The sequence below is a fragment of the Dama dama genome, chromosome 30, assembly GCF_033118175.1.
Source record: "Dama dama isolate Ldn47 chromosome 30, ASM3311817v1, whole genome shotgun sequence".
Taxonomy (NCBI): Eukaryota; Metazoa; Chordata; class Mammalia; order Artiodactyla; family Cervidae; genus Dama; species Dama dama.
Genome location: NC_083710.1, coordinates 15,264,979 through 15,286,276, shown reverse-complemented (window position 1 = coordinate 15,286,276; position 21,298 = coordinate 15,264,979). Strand labels below are relative to the sequence as shown.

Below are 21,298 nucleotides of genomic sequence, written 5' to 3'. Positions count from 1 at the left end.
GCAATTCCCCCAGGTGTGACAACTCTATATTAAAATATATACTGACTTTGATATATATATATCTAATTTTAGAAATAAACATACGCACAGTATATACAGGTACATTATATTTCCATCACAAATCTGAGATGCCATGTTTTATTTACATACAAATTTAGAGATCTAAGGTTTGTCTTCCTGAAGTATTTGATACTGGTTGCTTCTACTATGAAGCATAGTGATAGCAGCTAATATTTATGAGGTGTTTACTAAGCACCTGGTACTGTATTAATCACTGTAGTACCCATGAACTAGATTTCTTTTTAAAGTCAGGTTTATTGATGTATAGTTTATAATATTATATAGTTTGCCCTACTTAGTTATATAGTTCTGTGATTTTCGACAGGTACAGGTCTTATAACCAATACCACAACCAACCATATGAGGTATTTCCATCACCCCAAGCAGTTCCCTTGTTCTTCTTTGTAGTCAACCCACTCCCCTCATTCCCAATCCCTGGCAACCACTGATAGATTTCTTCTGTCTGTATTGCCTGTTTGAGAATGTCATATAAATGGAATCATATAGTATGCATTTGAGTTTGGTTTATTTAATTTAGCCTAATGCTTTTAGATTCATCTGTATTGTATCATCATCAGGTGTAGAAGTTCATACCTTTTTATTACTGATAGCATTCCATTGTATGGATATGTTATTGTTTGGTTGCTCAGTCGTGTCTGACTCTGTGACTCCATGGACTGTAGCCTGCCAGGCTTCTCTGTCCATGGAAACTTCTAGGCTAGGATACTGGTGTGGGTTGCCATTTCCTCCTTCAGGCAGTCCTCCTGACTCAGGGATTGAACCCACTTCTCCTACACTGGCAGGTGATTCTGTATTGCTGAGCCACCATGGAAGGAAGCTCTTGTATGGATATGTTCACATGTTTATTTGTTTATTTGGTGGACATTTGCATTTTCAGTGCTTGGTGATAATGATTGAATCTGCTATAAATATTTATGTAGAAGCTTATATATGTATGTATATATGTGTGTATATATATATATATATATATATATATTTCTCGGGTAAATATCTAGGAGTGGGACAGCAGGATTATATGATAAGTATGTGTTTAACTGTATAAGAAATTGCTAAAGTGAAAGTGGAAGTTTCTCAGTTGTGTCTGACTCTTTGCGACCCCATAGGCTTTACAGTCCGTGGACTTCTCCAGGCCCAAATACTGGAGTGGGTAGCCTTCCCCTTCCCCAGGGGATCTTTCCAATCCAGGGATCGAACGCAGGTCTCCCACATTACAGGCAGATTCTTTACCAGCTGAGCCACAAGGGAAGCCCTAAGTTAGAAATTGCTAAACTGTCTTCCAAGTGGGCATTCCCACCAATAATGTGTGAGAGGTGCAGTTGTTCCGTGCCCTACCAGCCCTTGGTGGTGTAGGTGGTGGTGGTGTCTTTAATCTGCTCTAATGGGTGCAGTGGTACTGTGGCTCTAATTTGCTTTTCGCTATTGAGTAATGATGTTGAGATCTTTTCTGTTCTTACCATCTGTGTCTCTTCTTTTGTGAAGTATCTGTTCAAATCATTTGAGCATTTAGAAAGTTGGTTTGTTTTCTTATTTTTGAGTTGTGAAAGTTCTTTACATGTTCCAAATAGTAGTATAAAGTTCAGTTCAGTTCAGTCGCTCAGTTGTGTCCGACTCTTTGCGACCCCATGAATCGCAGCACGCCAGGCCTCCCTGTCCATCACAAACCCCCGGAGTCTACTCAAACTCATGTCCATCGAGTCGGCGATGCCATCCAGCCATCTCATCCTCTGTCGTCCCCTTCTCTTCCTGCCCCCAATCCCTCCCAGCATCAGGGTCTTTTCCTATGAGTCAACTCTTCGCATTAAGTGGCCAAAGTATTGGAGTTTCAGCTTCAGCATCAGTCCTTCCAATGAACACCCAGGACTTATCTCCTTCAGGATGGACTGGTTGGATCTCCTTGCAGTCCAAGGGACTCTCAAGAGTCTTCTTCAACACCACAGCTCAAAAGCATTAATTTTTCGGCGCTCAGCTTTCTTCACAGTCCAACTCTCACATCTATACATGACCACTGGAAAAACCATAACCTTGACCAGATGGACCGTTGTCAGCAAAGTAATGTCTCTGCTTTTTAATATGCTATCTAGGGACTTCCCTGGTGGTCCCGTGGCTGGGACTCTGAGCTCCCAATGTGGGGGGCCTGGGTTCGATTCCTGGTCAGGGAACTAGCTCCCATATGCCACAACTAAGGCCCAGCACAACCAAATAAATATTAAAAAAAAAAAAAAAATGCTATCTAGGTTGATCATAACTTTCCTTCCCAGGAGTAAGTGTCTTTTAATTTCATGGCTGCAGTCACCATCTGCAGTGATTTTGGAGCCCCCAAAAATAAAGTCTGACACTGTTTCCACTGTCTCCCCATCTGTGTCCCATGAGGTGATGGGACCAGATGCCATGATCTTAGTTTTCTGAATGTTAAGCTTTAAGCCAACTTTTTCACTCTCCTTTCACTTTTCATCAAGAGGCTTTTTAGTTCCTCTTCACTTTCTGCCATAAGGGTGGTGTCATCTGCTTATCTGAGGTTATTGATATTTCTCCCGGCAATCTTGATTCCAGCTTGTGCTTCTTCCAGCCCAGCGTTTCTCATGCTGCACTCTGCATATAAGTTAAATAAGCAGGGTGACAATATACAGCCTTGACATACTCCTTTTCCTATTTGGAACCAGTCTGTTGTTCCATGTCCAGTTCTAACTGTTGCTTCCTGACCTGCATACAGGTTTCTCAAGAGGCAGGTCAGGTGGTCTGGTATTCCCATCTCCTTCAGAATTTTCCACAATTCATTGTGATCCACACATTCGAAGGCTTTGGCTAGTCAATAAAGCAGAAATAGATGTTCTTCTGGAACTCTCTTGCTTTTTCGATGATCCAGCGGATGTTGGCAATTTGATCTCTGGTTCCTCTGCCTTTTCTAAAACCAGTATAAAGTAGTAGTAGTAGTATAAAAACTAGTATAAAGTAGAACTGACTTTAATTCTCACAGTAATTGTTTGAGGTGGGTACTCTTACCCTAAATTGCAGATGAAAATGTTTAGCCGCGGGTTTTGGTAGTTTCCCAGGATTTCACAGCTAGCAGGTGGCAGAGCTGGCATTGGAACCTACCCTGTGCCGAACTGTTGGCCAGGTTTTTTTTTTGGTGGAGATTGATTTTGAGGGGCTGTGAGTAGAACCAGGATCCAGTTCTTGTAGGTGGTAAAATAATGGTTATAGAGACACCCCTGAGCAAAGCAGCAGTATGCTACGGAAGCAACTCTGCATCACCTCTGTGGGAACAGCTGTTTGTTGAAAAAAGTTAATTATTTTTACTTTACGTCTCTTCTACTGGTGGCCAAAATTACTTCTTTTAAATTACAGTCCAAGTATCTGCCATTATCAGGTAATGAGGTACTGTATATAAATGGATTTTCTGAACAGCAGAAGTTTACCCTTTTATATATCTATACGTCATAAAAATTTTTATGCATTTGAAGTTGGACATTTGTTTTTTTAAAAACCTTTATCATAATGCTGACTTCTGGGCGCTTACTCTCTGGTGTTATCCTCAGATATCCTGAATATCCTCTGACATTTCAGAGTGGCTTCAGAACCCAGTACTTTTTTTTTATATTTATTTTATATTGGGGTATAGCCGATTGACAATGTGGTGATAGTTTCAGATGCACAACAAAGGGACTCAGCCATCCATATTCATGTATCCATTCTCCATTCAGGCTGCTCCATAACATCCAGCAGAGAGTTCCATGTGCTATACAGTGGTCCTGGTTGCCTGTTCAGGCAACAAAATAACAGTGTGTGCATGTCCATCCCAAACTCCCTAACTGTCCCAGAGTCCAGTACTTTTAAAGCTACATTTGTAGCGACTGACCTTTTTTTTAAAAAAAGAAAAAAACCTTCTCTTATTATCCCCTCTGTCACTTGTTGGTTCTGAAATCATCCTTTCACTAGCCCCTTTTTCACCATTTATAATTCTGATTGGCTAAAAGATAATCAAATTAGGCTTATGTGGATATTATCTAAGATACATTTTAACTCTGGGAAACAACTTGAGGATTTTCCAAGTGAAAATCTCCCGTGACTGCTCAGAGGACCTCTCTTGGTGTTTGGGTTCCAAAGAGTCCTTCTGGATAAATGGGCTCTAAATCAAGTCAGGTATGACATTTGATAGTAGAACATGTGATGCATTTTTCTTTTGAGCCTAACTTTTATCAATGATTTATTAAATCATGGAGATTATTTTAGTAAAAAGATTAGTCAGGCAGTGTTCAGTGACATGGAATAAACAGGCACTTAGTGGGCAGAAAGTTGGTTCCCAGCCATTATGCTTTGTGGCAGTTTACAAAGTCCCTAAGTCAGTGACAGCTTGTCCCCTCAGCTGTGCCTCTAGTACGGAATGATTACTTCCAAGTAATTAACTGAAGGGAGGAGGCCTTGCTAAATCCTACTTATTTTTTGTAAAAGATTAGGTTGAAGGCTAGCCAGTGAGCTGCGCTTTTAAAGTACTTTTGGAAGTGCTTAATGCTTTCAAGCCATTCTGATCAATTTAAGCTCTTACAAGAAATTAATATGTACGCAGCCAGGGACAGGGTAAATAGCTGTAGTGACTGCGGTTTCAGCTGCTTGGGCACCTTGTCAGACGGACAGGGACTTGGAGAGCAAAACTTTACTGGCCACATGTCGACACCCTGGGGCTCTCCAGGGCACACCATGGTTGGCTTTTATTTCTGGACAGTTCCGTTTGAAGGGTAAAGAGAACTGTGGCTATCACTTGGAAGTAGTAGAGTAATGAACATGATCGTATTGATAATCTGATTCAAATAGGGTTTCATCAAGCTTGCAGTTTTATTTAAAATCATTTTGCTATATTGGACTTTTGAAAACCAGATTAGTAATTCACACTTATTTTTCCACTGAACTTTGAATTTTCTAGTGGATTTTATCTGTTCAGCGAACTTATAAATCTGCATCTGGTATTGCAGTGTGCTGGCTTTTCCAGATTACATAGCAATATACACCTTTTATATAAGAGTTAATAAGTAGCCAGGTTAGGCTTCCCGGGCCATTGTTACATTCAAAGCCAGAAAGTTTGCTGTCTCCTTTCCATCCCCTCCCCTCCTTTTTTTCCCTTTCATCTTTACATTCAGTTGCTATATTAAAATAACTTTTAAAGGTTGCGATTTTTATTTTTTTTTAAACAGCATGCAGGTTTTTCATTTTGCTTCCTTATAGATTCTGATTCTGTTTTATTGTGAATTTTAATTTATGGTAATTAACCTGGGCTGAGTAATAGCTTAATCAAGGGAGATCTGGCTGCTTGGCTGTACCTCTCCCCCTTTTCTGTCTCTCTGCCCCGTTTTTACCTGTGGATTTGCATGTTTGACCTAGCAGAGTAACTGGGTCCACAGCAACATGGGCGTGCCTCCCTCAGAAACACTCAGTTTCACGTATGACTCATAAGCTGAAGCACAGACACCACTTCCCCAATCTACAGGAGCCATTTTAACAGCACAAAACTTGCCGGATAGCTTTTTACTTTCCAGCCCAAAGGACAGTGTCTAAAGAGAACGAGAATATTGGAAGGTAACTCGTTAAGATTTTGCGTGTCTGCTTCTGGCTGTTTCCTGGGCTGATGACTGGGGAGGGTGCTTCTTACCTGTCGAAGAACATGGCTGAATGTGTTCTTTAACTCTCTGGAAAAAATGTGTGTCGGCAGTCCCATGCCTGATTGCACTTTACTACTGGGGGAAACAAAGCATTCAAATTCTGGAAAGTTTGAGATCTTCTTGGTGAAGCAGTTTTTTTATTTTCTGTGATTTCTTTTTCCCCTCTGTGTGACTTGAGAATAAAGGAGACTTTTCTTGATTTTTTTTTTTATATACCACAAAGGAAACGAGGTCAAATTCTAATTTTTAAAAATGTAACTGTATTTGTGAGGGTGCCCTGTAAGTTACAATTAAGCAAACTGTATTATTCATGTGTGATTTGAGTGTTAAGGAAGAAGTTGAAGGGCGATGGTTTTGTTTTGGCATTTTAGTTAAGGGGAAGTTTGTAGACAACTCAGTCATAGGTGTTGCTCACTGATTGTAATATTCTTTGTAATATATTTTTTTGTTTCTTTAAAGTTAATGAAATTTATACTAAACATTTAATTTTGAAACTGTAAGTTTGGATAAAATGCATGTTCATTTAGATAACAAGTAAAAGTGATTATTAAAGAGGAAGAAACGCTAGAATGACTCATTTACAGTTAGGAAAAAATAATAAAGTTTTATAATTCACACTAGAAATTTGTTCAGAGTAGCAACCTAACAGGCATAACTAGTTTCTGAGGAAATGTAGTTTTTTGATTTGTGTTTAAAAAAAGGAATGTTGACCTTCTATCTATACAACTATTCTTAAAATTTGCTTGTTTTGAATTAAAAATTAAAAACTAAGAAAAGATTACTTAGTCTTTTCCTGAAATAGTTCTCATTATGGAAATTAGGAGATTTTGTCAAGTGTGTATGATGGTGTCCCTTCAAGTTCTAGGTGCTCTGAGAAACTGGATGCAGCAGTAACTTAAAAAGTTATTTTGTGAAACTAAAATCTGAGTGAAAGTAAAGTTTGAATATGCAGTGATTCCAAATACAGTTTTCAGAAATCAAACTTGGCAAGTCATTTATTGTTGACTGTGATGATATTTAGCTAGTTCATCGAGGATTCATTGTTAATAACTTTTATAAGTGACTGAAGGCCTGTCAGATGAAAGGGAAGATAGAAAGGCAGTCAATTATTATTTGTTACTCTCTGAAAAGAGTGTTCCTGTTATCAGATCTCAATTGACAGGCATAAGCAGACATTTTACCAGTTTAGCTCTGAGCCATTTGCTATCATCTTTGTTTGCATATTGCTGGTTTAGTCAGCTTTTGAGTAAGCAGAAGCTGTATTTACTTCTGGTCTGCTCTGTGTGAAAAATTTAATGAAACTTTTGCCTTTCTTTCTTTTTTTTTTTTTTTTGAGTTTTTAAGGCCAGTGACCCACAGAGAAAAATAAAGGGGCACACAAATGCGCAAATAATTAAGCTTTCATTTATTAAAGGAGAAGAATTTAGTATCTTAAAATTAAGACAGCATTGCAATTTAAATAAAGATAAATACGAATCGTATATTTTGGTTTCTTGTTATGTGGAGAAGACTGAAGTGGGGCTTCAAGGAGAGGGAGGGAAAAAAAAAAAAACATAGAAGCAAAGGAAAACCAGTATGACTTATTATGTAGTCCCCTTCCCACCCTTTTCCTTTCATAAAGCTGAATAGAAGTTAAAGTGAGTCATCAGAATTAAACTTAGAATGACCAGTGTGAAGAACTTCGCATTAGCAGATTGACGCTCGTTCAGCTGCCTCACTTTCAGAGCTGAGGAGACCGTGGCGCAGAGAGGTCTTGTGACTTGCTCCAGGTTGGGTTGTGCTGGACGGCCAGCCCTCCAGTCTGGAGCTGCGCGGTTTAGCCCCCACCAACAAGTGATACTTCTTTTGAAACGGTTTGTTTTGCCTCAAGAGTGAATAAAATCTTGCATTAAGTTCCATAAGGTATGACCAAATGAATTAACTAATGATTTTGAAAATTTGTTCAGACTAGTTTCCTTTTTCATCAGAGAGAGGATGAGGCATTTGTTGAATTTCTACAGCAGCTTTTTTCTCACTATTAGAATTTTTTCATGGTTGAAGCATTGTGACATTACCTGTTTAAGATGGGCCTAAGGAAGATGGGAATTTGCTTTGAACTCCTAGATATGAAGTCCGATTTATTTCCACTTTAATCTTACCTCATCTTCTTTTGGTAGGGCAAATACTGTTTCATATGATGCCTTGTTCTATTAAAGTGTGTGTGAAACTGCATATGTTTGCAAAACCTGGAGGTGTCTAAACTCTAACATAAGTATAATTTTGAATTTAACCTTCCCATAAGTAATAATGTCATTTCATTTGTTGTGCCTTTTTCTTTGAAAGTTTACTTCACATACCAGGCACTTGATTCTTAGAACTGTCTGGGGAATACAGAATCTTTGTCTATTAACTTTTTGATATGTTTTATTGTGGTGGTTGAAATTTACCTTAGATCTGCCTTTCCTTAGGTCTGATATCTGGATTTTTAAATTGCTTTTCATATGACTGTTGAATCTCTTAAATTTCTGAGCCCCCTAACCTAATTCAGTATCAAATTTTCCGCAGTGTGGTGGTCATCACTGTCCTAAACAATAAACAGGGCACGCAAGTCTACAAAATCTGGGCCCTAGTCTCACAAACTTAAGAGTCTTACCGAGAAAATAGTGTATGGTAACAGGTAAAATAAAGAATGAAACAAAACCACCAAGTTATCAAATTTAGGTTCAGATTGCTTGCCTAGAAGTGAAAGGTGACTGAGACGTAAAATGGGCATGAAAGGTCTGTGAGTCTTTAGGAGTACTGAAGAAGGAGTAGCATTTGTACAGGTTGGGAAGAGTATCTTCAGTAAGAGTAATAATGCATAAGAGAAACAAATATATTAACACATGCACATGCAGTCTAGAACAATGGTATTGATGGAACTGTCTGCAGAGAGGAACGGAGACCCAGATGTAGAGAATGGGCTTGCGGACACAGCGGGGGAGGGAGAGTGGGACAGATGGAGAAAGCGGCATCAGCACAGGTACACTGCCAGGCGTGAGGTGCGAGCTGGTGAGAGGTGCCCTGTAGCGCAGGGAGCCAGGCGCGCTCTGCCGGCCTGAGGGATGGGGCGGGAGTGTGGATAACTGTGGCTGTGTGATTATACAATAATTTGCTTTATTGTATGGCAGAAACCAACACATTAAACCAATGTTAAGCCAAACATATAAAAAGCCAAAATTAAAAAAAATAAGAATGTAAATTCTTAGAGAGCAGAGGTGTTTTATTCTGTTTCTCCATCTTTTTCAGCCTTTGACAGAGTATCAGGCACAAGTGTACAGGCCGTTGCTATTACATTTGCTGCGTTAAACCCTTGGCTGCTCAGTTGGTCAGGTCCTGCTATAGTTAGTGGTAGCAAACCTTTAAAGGACATGTGGCCCTTAGCTTAATCTCTGATGCATACACATTGTAACCACAGAAATAATTAACACCTGCCTGGTAATATGCTACATTTAAAGTAGTAATTTTTGACCTTTGTTGTAACAGAGAATCACCTGGTTTCAACTTAGAGATTTTGGTTTATTAGGCCCTGGGGTTTGGCTTATCCATCTGCAATTTTAATAAGTACCCTAGATGACTTTCTCAGAAAGAGAGGTTGCAGGTTTAAGAGCTGTGAAGAGTGATTAATCAGTTACTTAGCATTTTAATACCTGAATTTTTAAGGAACAGTGGTATTTGGAAACCCACAGGCTCTAGTAAGTATTAATAGAAGAACGACTGGGACTTCCTCAGCCTCGTCTCTCTGCCCCAGCGCCCCTTTCTCTGTTGGTTTTTGCTGGGCTTTGTCTTTCAACATTGTGGTTCTTCCCATGTCCTTTCCTCCAATTCTGCTTTTCTTCCTCTGGCTCTCCACTCACAGCCATCTTGACCACATTATATAATTAATCTAATTATTTTTGTTTTTCAGGTGTAATTAGCCTCTTTACCTCTCAGTGAACCATCACTCTCCCAATATTAGTATTTGTTTTTTTTTTTCTTTTTTAGTTCCCTTTGGTGCCTCATGGTAACTCTCCATTCCCTTTTCCTTGGGGTAGGGCAAAAAAAAAAAAAAAGGTCCCTTCCTGATCTGGGGTAACATTTACAGTCTTCGAAAACCTTTCTTTCCTTGGAGACACTGTTATTATTTGTTAGAGTCTGGGAGGGAGTAAGTTTTTTTTTTTTGCTGTGTAATACTTGAATATGGTTTTTGAAATTTCTTTGGACATTTAACTGCATAATGGATTGCATATTTGTAGGCTTTGCATGACATATTGTCTAGACTGCACAGACTCTTAAATAAGAAGAAGAGTCCCATCAGTTGAGTGGTCTGAACGTAATTTTGCCTCCATCAGTTGATCAGAATATTTTGCTCCTTTGCCTAGGAGCTGCTTCCTTTAAATGGTAAGAATTAAATTAGTAATATCATTGAGTCAACCTAATTGATTTGGGCAGTTTTCAACTCTCTGAGCAATCTTGCTCCCATTAGTAAAGAGGAACTCCTAATGGGAAAGTTATTTGTCACCTCTATCTTTGTGTCTTGTCAGTTGGTCTGTGTACTAGAGTAAAAGTGGCTGTTGATCTATACTATAAATGTCTAGGAATCTACCCTTTTTGAAAAAAAATAGTTCCTGTGCTGTTTGCTTTGTTGGTAGAGGGGATAAATTAGGCAGCTGAGCTTTGGCTGTGTAAATTTCTGTGCAGAAACATTTTTGATTCCTTCTCTTCCGGTAATAAGTATCTGAATTAATAATCCCACTGTCATCATCAGAAAACTCTTCCTAAACTTGCCTTTTCACCTTCGTTCATTGACCCCTCTAGGAATTCAGAGGCCTTTTCATTTGCCTGTTAGTGCTGAGTGGCAGGACACCAGGGGCTTCCCAGGTAGCGCTAGTGGTAAAGAACCCACCTGCCAATGCAGGGGACGCAGGTTCTATCCCTGGGTCAGGAAGATCCCCTGGAGAGGGTATGGCACCCCACTCTGGTATTCTTGCCTGGAGAATCCCATGGACAGTGGAGCCTGGTCGGCTAAGTCCATTGGGTCACAGAGTTGGACATTACTGAAGCAAATTAGCATAGCATAGCAAGATATCAGCTCTTTTTTGTCTCCACATTTTGTAGCTTGAGATTGATTGCTAGCATGAAAAAAAAAAAAGCACAAGTGTAAACAATATGAATGCCTTCTAGAGTTATGAATATTGATTAAATAATTTTTATATTAAAAAGCTGTCAAAGTGTTGCACATTGTTAAAAATCTAATAAAAAGCCTTTAGTGAAAAGCAGCCTCTCTCTTCTATCCCTTCCCCATCTCAGTCCTGCTGCCTAGAGGCAGCCACTTATACAAGTTTTTGATTTCTTGATTTTTCAAATTTGTATTTTCTTGGATTTATCCTTTCCCCATCTTCTACCCTATGGAATAAAAGTTCTTCAAGGTAGCGGGAACCAGTGTGACTTTAAGTGATGTCAAGTCACATAAAGGTCATAATCTATGTGGTAGATGCTCAATAATACAATGATCATTGTATTTGTGCAGAGTTGTATGGTATGGTTTTAGAAATTAAATGAAAGAAAATTGTTTTTTTCTGTGTTTTAGAAAACAGTCCTGTAAACACTGAAACTAGAAGATTTTATAATAAAACAATAATAATGAGGTGTTGATTTAATAACTGTTAGTTTCTGTGCATCTTATTTTTTGTATCAAAATACTAAATGGAACCTGAGTGTTGTAGTAAAGCAGTTCATTATCCTTTTTTTCTTTAAAACTATGAAATGTGAGTGTAGGATAATGTATAAAACATATACAGTTTAAATGTTATTACATAGTGTTTACCCATGTTACAACAGCCTAGGTTAAGAAATAGAGCATGTTTATTAAGATAAAAATCCCCAACTCTGCCCATGTTTGTTTTTCCTTAAAAATAACTATTATTCTGGTTTTTGTGTAACCCTTTCTTTATAGTTTTACCCCTTTGAACTTTACTGAAATGGATCATACCATGTATACTCTGTAGTGACTTACTTCTTTCATTTAACTCTATGAGATTTATCTTGATTGATTTTAATTGCAGTATAGTACTGCATTGTCTGTCTGTACTGGAACGTATTTACCATCTTGTTGATGGCAGTAGATTGTGTCCAGTTTGGGAACACTCTTGATGTAATTCTTGGAACATATGTGCAAGAGTTCTTTGTTATATCATCACACTGAAGTATGTGAAGAGTTTGCAAAGTATATGGGGAGAATGCAAATTAAAGATGACCTAGGGTTTTTCATTATCTTTCCTCGGAAGAGATGCTATTGATGCCTTCTTGCCCATCCAGCCTCTCATTGTGGCAGTTTGCCCTGGGGGCTCAAACCTTCCAGTGTGTGCTCAGTCGCTCAGTCGTGTCCGACTCTTTGTGACCCAGTGGACTGTAGCCTGCCAGGCCGCTCTGTCCATGGGGTTTTCAAGGCAGGAACACTGGAGTGGATTGCCGTTCCCTTCTCCAGGGGATCTTCCTGACCCAGGGACTGAACCTGAGTCTCCTGTATCTCCTGCATTGTAGGCAGATTCTTTATTGCTGAGCCACCAGGGAAGCTAGGACCCTAAACAAGTGGGCAGGTGATGTCTTAAGGATAAGTTGTGGGCATTAGTACATTTGACCACTAAACACTCAGCAGTTTAGCTGAGTTTATTTATTTATTTGTTTAACTAGAGTTAATTTCAAACAATTTTGAGTAAGCATTTTTTGATAGATACATTAAAATCCCTATCACGTACATAAAAACAGCACTATCATTGATACATATGAAGTAAAGTTATAAAAATATAGGCAGTTGGGCAACAGCAATTTTAGAATGGTCAGAAGAGACTGAGAGGGATATATGTGTATTTAAATTTGACTTTTTTATTCTTAAGACTCTGAAACAAATTATGGAAAAATGTTAATATAAAGCCGGGTGATGGGCATGTCACTGTATTCTTTCTTTGGTTGAACTACTTCATACTAAATTGTGCTACGTAAGGGGTAGATTATTTTTTCCCCGCATTTATATATAACTGAGAAATAATGTTTAATTTGATGAAGACCAGAAGTTGATTTTTAAAAAAGAAGTGATGAGTAAACTCTACATCAGTTTAAAAAATCATCATTTCAGTGAAGGAGATGAGCTAGATTCAGAATTAAGTTATACATAAGACTGTGTATCTGTCCCCTGTGACTAACAAGATGGCTCTAGGCATACTTCTGATGAGTAAATGATAATTTCCAGTTGACATCCATTAACCAGTTGGAGATAATAGTTTGTTAGAAATAATTTAGCCTTTAGAATCATCACTTTCAAGAATTTTTCAAAAACGCATTTTAGAACAAAGATTCTTAAAACATAATTGGTATAGTGTTAATTGACACTGATAAATTTTTTTTCCCCCAAACTTGGGAACTTTTTATTTTGTATTGGAGTATAACCAATACACCGATAAACTTTTAACTTGCTAATACCTTGAATTAGACTTTTACATCTAACCAGATTTATTGCCATAATTATTGTCTTGCTTCCTGATAAATGTTTCATCTTGTTTCCTTAAAATTCTTACTTATAATGATAGTAATTCTTGCATCTTTAGTTATAAACTTGATATGGAATCTTTATATAAGATTTCCAAAATTCAATAATGTAAATGTGGGATTTGCTATAAAAAGTGAAACATAGACCTGTCTTTCATAGTCATCCCCTGGCACGCGCTCTTTTTTTTTTAAATTGGGAATGAAAACACAGTGGTTTATTATCAAAGAATTGTAAGCCCTGGTTAAACCCAACTTTGCATATGTGTCCTTTGTTGGGGGAAGAAAGAAATCAAAGTTTTCATTAAGTTCTCAAAATATCGAACTGCTCTGGCTCTCTTTTTTGAGTTGTTTTCCACAGTGTCTCTTTTAGTAGTAGCAGGAACACAGAGGCGCAAACGGAAGTAGAAGTCATAGGATTTATGTAATTGGAAGGGTTCCCATAAGTCATGCAATTCAGGGGTCTTCTGGATTTTTTTTTTATTATATTACTTTTCCTCCTATACAATTTACCAATTCATTCGACAATTGTTTATTGCCTGTAGTATTGTCGATGCTGGGGATACAGCAGCCAGAGATTTTCTTACCGCAATTTAGAACATAGCCATACTGATGGAACCAATGCAGTGTTGGTGGTAATGTGTAGACTGCACCTTTTAGGCAAGTTAGAAAGAGACTGCTGGGGTTAGACCCCTGAACTTCTTGTTAAGATCTCTATACATGGCATTCTTAAGGTGGGCTACCTTTGTTCTGCAGAAGGTCAGAACACGTTGTGAGAGGCATCATTGAAGATGGGCTGCTTTGTGTATGTAAGATCTTTCTCTTTGTTATAGTGGAAGCCAAATAATCATGACTTATCTTTCTTTGGTAATAATATTTTTCTAAGCACTAAGTCCTCGCTAATGTTTAAAATTCCTTTCCAAGTAACCTTTGTGTTTATTCAGAATTTTATGTCTTAAAGAAGCTTGTTAAAGAATGTTGGAAGAATATATACAGTATTGTACTATTTATATAAGGTTTAATATGTACCACACAAAGCACACATATATATTAAAGCATGAAGAATAAGAATGTGAAGATTTTAGATTTAAATTAGAATTAATCAGAATTAAAGTTATATGTGTTTTAGTTTCAGAGACAGTTAAGACAGTTTGTATTTAGAAACAGAAGATTTGTCTAAGTTATTTGTTTATTCAAAATGTTTTATGGTATGAACTGTTAAAACTGGGTGTCACATTTGATCCTTTTGTCTATGGAGCAGAGACAGATATGTGGTTGTTATGGGATAATTTATAACCTGTTAGTCTTAGAAATAAACTGAAAGGAAGATGTACTGTTCATCTGCACTTGGTAGAATAGAACAGTTGCCTGCCTTTGTTAGCAAATCATTGTTAAGAAGGTGGCACACACTAGGTTCTCTGCAGATGTCCTGAGACTTTGCTCACCATTTAGACTGGCCCGAGGGCTTCCCAGGTGGCGCAGTGGTGAAGAATCTTCCTGCCAGTGCAGGAGATGCAGGAGACTCAGGTTTGACCTCTTCAGTCGGGAAGATCCCCTGGAATAGGAAATGGTAACCCCTGCAGTACTGTTGCCTTGGAAATCCCATGGACAGAGGAGCCTGTGTGGCTCCAGTCCACGGGGTGGCAAAAGGCTGGGTGTGACTGAGCGCCCTCAGACAGGGTGGTTTGACAAGGCGTCAGAGCCACAGGCTGTGGGAAGGGAGCTAATGTGTGAGGAAGCGGACACTTCCCTTAAGGTTCAGGGAGCATGTGTTCCCTAGATACTGGGGACAGATGAGGGTAATACACTTACAAGTAAGAGCAGAAATATACTAAAGATATGCTGGTAAGGCACTAGTAACTCTTACACTGTTGAAAAGTATAAATTGGCTATTTTCATTGAAAAATACTGAATAAAAATGCAATTGTTATCCAAGATACTCATTTAAGAAATGTTACTTACTTTAGGAGCATGGTGCCATGCTTAAAGTTGATTTTTATGTGTATATTAAATTCTCTTAAAGAAAAAAACCACAAGATGAGCTTACTTGCAGTAAAATACTGAGTCACTGGGGACACTGACCTAGAGACAAATAACACTATTGCCTGGTGAAATTGTGATTGCAGTAGCTTGTGGCTTAGGTGAGAATTGACCATTATGAATGGAAGAGATGACTGTATTGTGCCCAGGTTTTTATGGAATATGAGACATGTGAGTGATGAATTGAGGTGACTCTTAGAAAATTATTCATTGATGAGGCAACTAGGCCTGATGAAAAGTGAACATCTCTGTTTTAGTTGTGATTAATTGGAAGCTTGCTTAAAATGACTTACTTAAAACAGCAAGACTTTACCTATTAGTAATAGAGTTCTGTTTGGTTTGTTTGTATTTGATGGTTGAACATATGTGAATAAATAATGTGAGCCAAGTTTTGGATATACTGAGAAGAGAGCGAGGGAGTAGAGATAGTTTGATTGGCGGGGGGAACACAAACTGTAATCTGAAAAAAGTGCTTACAAGGCGCCACGGTAAAAACGGCCAGAGATCAAAGAGGCAAGGTATCCATGCCGCTGTTTTGAGTTGACTATTGGAAGGTTTTTTGTTTTCGTTTTGTTTTGAGTGGTGGTTATCTTTTACGAGAGGTAAAAGCTGAATGGAAAGGTCTTCTATCTAGGTGGTCAAATGATATTTATGTAACTGGTTGGGTAAAACAGTTTGAGGGCTGTTGTTCAGACATTTCATTTTGTAGTCAGTCATTGTGATTTTCAAGTCTTAATTTGTAAGTTGTTTACTCCTAAGAATACTTGAGAAAACTATTAATAATGAGTCTTCATGTGTGAAATGAACTTAGATCCCCACCTCAGAATACCTTTTTATTTGTTCTGTTTTCATAAACACTCTTCACCAATTATATCTTAATGCTTCTGGCACCAGGCTTTGATACATTTTCACATAGACTATTGGACTATTTATAAAACAAGACATAAAGATGTAGCAGAGAAGGCAGGAAGTACTTGATGTTTGTATGCCATATCTTGTTCTCTGCTTCCTGTCAGTTAAACCACGATGAGAGGAACAGAGACACAGATGTACAGTTGCTGCTCGAATTTCCAATTAGGGGGACACATTAAGTGTAAAGGTTGTTTCATTAAACTTTTGTCACTTGTCAATTCTAGGCATGTCACAGGCTTTTTGTGTATTATATGGATCGTATGGATCACAGTTAGATACAGAAAATATGAAAATGTGTTTACTTTTTTGTGAAATTTTTGTAGGTCATAAAAGACTGGCCTTCAATATGAAATGATAAGCTAATATGTTGGTCTCAAATTTTGATAAGCATTCTTTTTTTTTTTTATTTTGGTGTATTGATATTCTTTAAAACTTTTAGAGCACTTGATGGTTTACAAAGTAAAATCTTAGTAGGTACAACTTTTAAGATGGTGAAAGAAAGGTCACAGAGGTTGACTTACCCAAGGAAATAAAGTTATTAAATGGCAGTACTAGCATTTGAACACAGGTCTTCTGATGCCAGATCCTGCGTGCTTTTAGGAAGAAGTTTGTTTTCATTAAATTCCCATTTCATCTCTATTCAGTGATTTAAGCTTTTAGGTTTACCTTAGCTCCTTCTCTCTGGAATGTCCCACCAGCAAATAATTACTGAATAACATGGGAAAATAAGTTTTATATCTAACTCTGCTGCATCTTTGGTCTTAGCTGATAGACTGATTGCCCATAGTGTCTTAGCTACTTGTCTTATCCCTGTCCACCCTTACCCACTGGTGTCTAGCAGGTGGGTCCCTAGTGAGTCCTTGTGAAATAAATACAAGAATATAGATAGTACTAATATGACTTCTGAAGGCTACCTAGTATATAGGAGAAGATGATATAGGGAAAATTTACTCTTCTCCTTGAAGTGTTTATATTTGTGAATGGAATGCTTTAAAAAAAAAAAAAAAAAGACTCCCCAGTAAACCTTTTGTTAGTCGCTCAGTCGTGTCTGACTCTTTGCGACCCCATGGACTACAGCTCACCAGACTCCTCTGTCCATGGGGATTCTCCAGGCAAGAACACTGGAGTGGGTTGCCATGCCCTTCTCTATAAGCCTTTTAGTTGTTGTTAAATTTTAATTAACTCAAAAGTCAAATTAAAAATTAAAGTGAAATAGTAGCCTTGAGGTTTTCCTGTAAGAAGTTGGCCATTGGATTTAGCTGTATCTATTTTCACCTCAAATTTTCCCTTCCCCTCTCCTTATGTACCTATAGACTGTCTGAAAGGTAAGAAATTATCCCACAACTCTTCCTGTCCACTTAGAGAGGTCACATTTTCTGTGTCCAGTTGTCAGGGGTTTGGAGATAGCTGGGAGTTAGATGTGAAGGAGAGGGGCAGAGCTTCTGTTTATGGGTTGTAAGACAACCATATTGCCTGACAATCCCACATTTTTAAAGCAGAATTTTTTGACGGGAATTATCAAGATCACTAGATTAGAAACCCTACAAAGGCAGAAATGATCTTTTTTTTTTTTTTTTCTGTATTCCTGCCGCCTAGAACAGAGTCTGACATGTTGTAGGTACTCAGTGGATATTTGTTGAATGGATGAGTGAATGAATGAATGTGAGCTGAGGTCAGACATGTACTCAAAGTGTCTCTGAGCATCTTGAGTATTTCTTTGACAAATATTGTTTGTGACCATCTGGGTAAGCTGTAGGGTTTGGTGGTGACCATGACAAAGCCCTTGCCCTTATTTGGTTGGTCTCTCAAGCCATGGATGTTACTGACATGACAATTAAATGACAGATACAGCAAAGTAATGTGAAGCCTGACACCTGTAGCTATTATTTTCTTATTATTTATTTTCTAATTTGTTATTATTATCTCTTTCTTAATTCCTTAAGGGTAAGTATCATGTTTTTTTGTCTGTACAGCAACGTCAGTGGTTGTAGAGATGTTTAAGAATTAAATAGTATGTATATGTCGGGCTTCCCAGGTGGCACTAGTGGTAAAGAACCTGCCTGCCAGTGCAGGAAATGTAAGAGATGTGGGTTTGATCCCTGGGCAGGGAAGATACCCTGTAGGAGGGCATGGCAACCCACTTGAGTGTTCTTACCTGGAGAATCCCATGGGCAGAGGAGCTTGGTGGGCTACAGTCCATAGTGTTGCAAAGAGTCGGACACGACTGAAGCAACTTAGTACGCGTGATATGATATGTCTTGTTTTATAAATTGTAAGGCATTTATTAGACACTAGATATTACCAACAAATTATAATATAAATGGACCTTATTGTGCTGTTGTAAAATTTCTAAGTGTGTCTTCATGCTAAAGTATTTTTTAAAATCTAGTAAGTGCCCACTACATCTACTAAAGCAACTTTGAATTCTTGAACTTCTGAAGAGTCAAGCAAAGCCACAAAGCAGAGAATACATCTAATAAAGAGCCAAGTTTAATGCAAATAGACATTTTTACAGGAACTTCTTTCTTCTAAATATTGCCCTGGAGGAAAGTAAAGATTCATTGAAAGTTGGTGCTAGAAGTCTCTATTAAATGACTAAGAAACTTTCATCAGTCATGGATGTCATATCCTTCCTCACTGAATAACTGAATCAGCATCATCTTTTCAAAAATATTTAATACTATAAACAGCAATATTCAGTCATCCATAGATGCAGCGAGTTCATATATTTCAAAGTTTCTGTGCTGTCCAAATGGATATAGGACAGTTTTGAGGTTCAGTTGATTGACTTGTAAGAAAGGTTGTATGGTAATAAGTCATATCTTTTTGAAAATCTTATTTTTCTATTTCTGCCTTCTTTCAATCCTTAGGCAAAGAATAAAAACTTGATGTAAACTAGTCAAGTGATTTTTGCTTGTTTTAAATAATTTTCCTATACCCTGGGTGATTTATAAACCATTGTGGAGAATCTCTATTACATGTAATTAATGAAGAATTTAAGGAGGATAGTATACACATCAGTGGCTAGAAGTTAATAATATCAGTGTAGCAGTCAAGCTATGGGATGTTTGTTTAAACTGTCCTCATCATTTTTAGATGGTAGTTACCTGACCCCGTTGCTTTGGGCTTTGTAATCTTGGGGACCACGCAGTGTTGCTGCAACCAGATTTGAAAACCTCCAGGAACTTTCCACTTCTTCTTTCCAAATCAAGCCTGCATTCCACTGTCTGACTTTCAAGACTCTCCATAACTTGGTTTTACTTTGCTTCACATTTTCTACTGTTTGCCGTTATCAGCTCTTAGCTCTGGTCAGTCTGTTAACTGTCTCCAGACGTACTTTGGTCATTGGTTTTTGTTCATTCATTTTTGTTGTGGGTATGCTGAGTCTTCGCTACTGCTGGGGCTTTCTCTCTGGTTGGGGCGAGCAGGGCCACTCTCCAGCTGCGGTGTGGCGGCCTCTCTTGGAGCACGTGCTCTCGGGCATGAGGCTCAGGAGCTATAGCAGCTGGGCTCCATGGCTGTGACCCCTGGGCGCTCGAGGGTGGCTCTGCAGGGGTGGTGCGTGGACACAGATGCTCCTCAGCACGGCACGGGGGATCCTCCCAGATCAAGGATCCAACCTGTGTTTCCTTCGTTGGTTGGTGGATTCTCCACCACTCGGCCACCAGGGATGCCCACTTTGGTCGGTTTTAATTCTCTTTATTCTTTTGTGTCTCAGCCTTTACACACATGAGTTTCCATGCACATGTACATGCATGTACACATGTATGCCTGCCTAAGGAAACATGTGTGCACACACGCTGTACTTGACTATCTTTCCCTTTCTGTGCAGTCTCTCCACATCCTGCCTCACTTGAAGGTTGTGTTTAGGTCCTTCACTGTCTAAAGTGTTTCCTTGACCCATTTGACCATCCTTTCTTCTGAAATGCTGCAGTACTGACCAGCTTTATTAACATTTAATTAAATACTGACTTTCAGTGTTCAGTTATTTTCTCTCTTGGTCTTGTTTCCTGAACTAGATTGTAAGCTCCATGGAAAGCAGCCCATGCATTATCTCTTCGTCTTTCCCACAGTGCCGAGTTTAGGGGAAGTTCACTAAGTATCATCATTTTTTGTTCTTTTTTTTAACCACCAAGTTGATCAGTAGAGCATGGTTTCTCGTGAAAATGGATGTTGTAAGAAGGCCTAAAAACTGAATTGTTCTGTATTATAATTTTTTTTTTCCTGCACTGCAAGGCTTGTGGGATCCTAGTTCCCTGACCAAGGATCAAATCCATGCCCTCAACAGTGAAAAGCATGGAGTCCTAACCACTGGACTGCCAGAGAATTCCCTGTGTTACAAATCTTTATATAACCTGTGAATAGTATTTAAAGTTTGCTTCAATCTAAGGTTTGTGCAATAGGAAAATATAAAGGACGTATGTAATTCATTCTCAGCCCATGCCCTTCCACTGTCTCATTTCTCATCTTGTGGTTTTGCTGCTTCTAGTTTTTTTGGTGTCCTTGAGTTTACCATCTTAGGTGCAAGCCAGGTCATTATGAGGATGATTGTAGAAAGAATCCCATTTTAGGGATCCTGACATTGAGCACCAGGATCGTTTGATTACAGCCAAACTTATTGAAAATAGATTTTTATTGTTTAAAGAAGAAAAGGGGTATGCTATGAAATTGGAGCTCTTCTCACACATAGTGAGCAGGAAGTTTTGTGCATGAGGATGAGTCCATCAGACTTGTTGGTGACTTGGGAAAAGGTAAACATGCTTTGCTTCTCTAGGGTTTATGTCCTTAACTCGGGTCCCAGTGTGACTTGGGAGAGGCCCCTAAAATGCCACAGGTATAAAAGGCTGTATTACTCAAGATGTGGAAAGCTCTGAACTGAGCCAGCAAGCCTGGGACAGGGTAGAAGTACAGGGCGCTAGGGGAACTGGAGCAGGACAGCCTCTGGCGTCTGTACTTCAGGGGTGGGGCAGCGGGCCAGGAGGGACTAGGAAATGCTGAGGTGCCGGTGTACTTGTTTCTGAGAGGGGAATGAAGAGTAGTAATACTGTGACCTGGGTGTCCTTTTAAACTTGGTC

The 21,298-nt window shown here is 38.6% G+C and overlaps 1 protein-coding gene across 4 annotated transcripts in view; it reads left to right on the top strand.

The window, feature by feature from the left end:
- The window catches only part of ELF1 (E74 like ETS transcription factor 1), a 117,841-nt gene that overhangs the window by 28,836 nt on the left and 67,707 nt on the right, over positions 1 to 21,298 (top strand). For 3 of the 4 annotated variants that reach the window (XM_061133865.1, XM_061133860.1, XM_061133866.1), the window contains exon 1: positions 5,495 to 5,649. The exons of the other annotated variant lie outside the window; for it this stretch is intronic. The gene's annotated coding sequence lies outside the window, so the exon portion shown is untranslated. Of the gene's footprint in view, positions 1 to 5,494; positions 5,650 to 21,298 lie in introns of those variants that run through there. 4 annotated transcript variants of the gene reach the window in all.